The 4224-nt window shown below is 34.2% G+C and overlaps 1 pseudogene; it reads left to right on the plus strand.

Moving 5' to 3' along the window:
• Nucleotides 1-212: 212 nt before the first annotated feature.
• LOC108482326 (transcription factor MYB1R1-like) lies at nucleotides 213-1550 on the plus strand (annotated as a pseudogene).
• The last annotated feature ends 2674 nt before the right edge of the window (nucleotides 1551-4224 follow it).

The raw sequence follows: 4224 nt of genomic DNA on the forward strand, positions 1-4224 counted from the left end.
GCATGATGCAACATTATATATCAAGTATATAATTGCGAAGTAGTGAAACAGAACTCCTCAAGTCTCAGTATCCTCATAGGGATTTGATAAACTGGCCGACGATAAATTAACATAAATTAGTTCAACCAATTATTATACACTGCATACTTTTCCCGCACAACAAAAGCAACTTCCACAATGTGGGGCCACTTCACATTGCCGTTACATAATATATATTCTCTAGGGCAACTCGCCTGCATTTCTTCTTTGTTATATATCTCTATTTTCTTTTTGTCCCTCGGATTTAACGACTACAGATTCAATATCAAGAAAAAGAAAAAAAGAGAATGTTGCCTACCATATGCTCCACTGCCTCTTCCTCCGCTGGTAACTCCATTGCAAATTGTGGCGAAAGAGGAGAGATCATGCTTTTTGGAGTCAGACTGTTGATTCGATAAGGAAAATTGTTAGTATGAACAATCTTTCTCAATATGAACAGCCTCGCGAATCTAATAATAACAACAAAGTTGGTGACAAATATAAAGGAGAGGAGTACGTCACCGCCGATTATGCCTCTGCCGATGATGTTATTCCTCATTCCACCAAGAATCGAGAGCGCAAACGAGGTTTTTTTTAGATCTCTACTTTTATTTTTGATTTATTATTGAACTTGTAAGTTTCTTTTATATTTTGATCTTGTTATTTTTAAATGAATTTCAGGGATACCGTGGACCGTGGAAGAGCACAAGTTGTTTTGTTAGGATTACAAAAAGTGGGGAAAGGGAATTGGAGACGGATTTCTTTATACTTCGTTAAAACTCGAACCCCAACTCAAGTGGCCAGTCATGCTCAAAAATACTTTCTCCGACAAAGCAATATCAATCGTCGCCGTCGTCGTAGATCTAGCCTCTTCGATATGACCCTCGATATGGTATTCCCTATTATATCTTTCTCATTATCCAATTTTTTTTGTTTGGCAATTTTCTTAGTGGATTTTCTAGATACGATAATTGTATTAATTTTATGAAACATTAGAATTCTGCTAAAAACATATTGAGCAAAGAAATTATTACCATTTATTGTAGAAATATTTTCAGCCTCTGTTTTGAAATTTTTATTTTTCTATTAAATTAATCCAAATGGTTAGGTGGAAGATGAGCAAATTCAGCCACAAAAGAACATTTGTTTTCCTGATCTTAACTTGAACTTGAATGCAGTCACCGAGGGTCCGCCGTTGAATTTAAAGTTGTCTTTACAATCTGATCAAGGGGATCCCTCATCATCATCGAGGCATTCTGCTTTTCAGGTGCTACCAAGCTTCAGCAACGGAGATGGCACTAACATCGTCACTGTTGCTTGAGAAATGATACATGAAAAAGAAAATGTAAAAGTTAGGGGACTGAATCTGAAACCTTTGGTTTTTGATGTAGAGACTAAAAGTAAAAGTAAAAAAAACCGTCATGTCTTGTTAGTTTTGTCTTGTTTTCTGTTGCTATTGCTCTTGTGCTAAATTCTTGTTCATTTGTCCGTCTTTTGCAATAGGTGCTTCAATGTCATGTTAATTTTTATAACTCTCCTGAACAAAAGTATTTTAGTCTTTCATTTAAGTTTTCGTTTTTTAGCCTTTAAATTTTTATTTTATCAAATTATTTCAAAATGAACGAAAACATTAACTTAACTTTGTTTACATGGCATACATGTAATTATTTGGTAGATGATATATCAATATTTAATTAATTTTTAATTTAAAAACACTATTTTTAATAGTTTTAATGATTTTAATTTTGAAAATAGATTTTATATCATTTATATGATAATTCACATATATGCAATGCCAACAAAGTCTTAAAAACAAATTGTCTTTTCCATTTAGTTTGAGCTGATTTGACAAAAATGCAAGTTCAATGGTTAAAAATGTTAAAAATATATATAGAGCACTAAAAATATTTTTTTTGTAAAGTTAGAGAGTCAAATAAGTTATTATACCTTATATTTTTAAATATTATTAAAAACATTTTATATATTATTATAGTATATTGAATAATTTTATTTTTAACTATAAGGTGTGGCAAAGTCGTGTGGTAATAATTCATCTAGTCTATTACTTATGTGGTCAGAGATTTGATCCCTACTTATAAGAATGTAGCACATTACGTGACTAACTATTTACCTTTTCAGAGAACTTTCGTGATAAAAAAGTTTTAACCCTTGCTAATGACCGTGAATACCTTGAATCGGATAAAAAGGGAATATTTTCTTCGCTAAACTTTTTTGTTGTTTTTTCTTCACTAAAATTTGTGAATTTGGATGGTGGAATAAAGCCTTTTTAATGAATGGTAGACATTTATAATTTTAAATTTTGATGTCTGGTTATATGGGCAGACCTTTATCTTTTGGAAAAGAGATATTTATCTCTTTCTCAGTATAGAAAGTTTTTACTAGGTAGTAAAAGAAAAAAAAAAGCACAGTGAATATACCAATAAAATAATTATTAATATATCAACATTTATATAAATATTTTATGCTTAATATTATATTACTAAAGGAATCGTGTGAAGAAGTGATTCGGAAGCTATGGATTGGGAGTTCAGGTTCCTTCCTTAGCCGCGTGTCAATTCTATCCACGGGATTGATGGAATGGGCTAGAAAGATAAAGTTAAACAGAGGAAAGGAAGTGGAAAGATTTAATAGAAGACTTGAGGAACTAAATCATGATGATAGATCGGAGGGGAATTTGGCGGAACTGGTGGAGGTCAAGTTACATTTGAACATGGAGATAGACAAGGAGGAACGGTACTGGGAGCAACGAGCAAGAGTTAACTGATTGAAGATGGGGGATAAAAATACCTTCTTTTTTCATAGATATGCGTCACAGAGACGGCGTAACAATCGAATTTGTGAATTACAAAGAGGTGATGGTTCTCTTGCTACGGGTGGGAAGGATATGGAGAATATTGCACGTGCCTATTTTTTGGATTTATTTGAATCTAAAGGGGTTGGAAATTTGGAGCATATCCTATCTAGAGTTCAAACGTGTATTTCTGACGGTATGAATCAACGACTGATGGCTCCTTCCACAAAGGAAGAAATTGTGGGGGCGCTGAAAGGGATGGGGCCTACAAAAGCTTCTGGGCCTGACGGTTTCCCAGTAGTCTTTTACCAAAAGTATTGGGATATTATTGGTAAAAATACTAGTGAGTTTTGTTTGAATATCTTGAATCATGGAAAATCGTTGGAAGAAATTAATAGAACCCAAATTGTGCTGATTCCAAAAACTGTTAATCCTATGAATCTGAAAATTTTTCGTCCCCATCAACCTGTGTACGGTGATTTATAAGATTATCGCTAAGACAGTGGCAAATCGGCTAAAGGATGTGCTGGACGATTGTATTGATGCAACCCAAAGTGCATTCATTCCTGGGAGACTTATTACGGAAAATGTATTGCTGGCATATGAGTTACTTCATTCTTTCAAAAACAAAAGAACTGACAAAAAAGATTTCATGGCTTTGAAACTTGATATGCGTAAGGCCTATGATAGAGTAGAATGGGTATTTATAAGAGGCGTGATGTCAAAAATGAGATTTGCAGATATGTTTATTGATGTCATTCTTCACTGCTTAAATTTCGTTCAATTCTCTATTTTAATTAATGGAGAGGAGGGATTAAGTTTCAAGGCAACTAGGAGATTGCGCCAAGGTGATCCATTAAGCCCTCATTTGTTTTTATTGGAGAAGGATTGTCGGCGTTAATGAGATTGGCAAGTCAGGAAAGAAAGATTTGTGGGGCTAAGGTGTGTAGATCTTCTCCAACAATTACCCACCTTATGTTTGTAGACGATTACATTCTGTTTGGTTAGGTTTCAAGTAGGGGGATAGAAGCGCTCAAAGAAATTTTATCGGAATATGAGGCTTGTTTGGGGCAGTGTGTCAATTTTGAAAAATCCATAGTTTTCTTCAGCACGAATGTGTCTGATCGTGTCTGATCGGGAGAAAAATTTGGTGTTCCAGGAGCTGAATGTTCGTTGGTAGACAGATATGGAGAAGTACTTGGGACTTCCAAATAGGGTGGGAAGAAAAAAGAAGAGAGCTTTTCAAAATATGAAAGATAGGCTGAAACAGAAGATAAACAGCTAGAGTGTAAAGGTTATTTCCCAAGGAGTAGAGAGGTTTTTATAAAAGCTGTTTTGCAAGGAATTCCCACTTATTCGATGGCATGTTTTCTTTTGCCAAAATCCTTATTTTA

Source organism: Gossypium arboreum, chromosome 1 (assembly GCF_025698485.1).
Source record: "Gossypium arboreum isolate Shixiya-1 chromosome 1, ASM2569848v2, whole genome shotgun sequence".
In the NCBI taxonomy this organism is placed as follows: Eukaryota; Viridiplantae; Streptophyta; class Magnoliopsida; order Malvales; family Malvaceae; genus Gossypium; species Gossypium arboreum.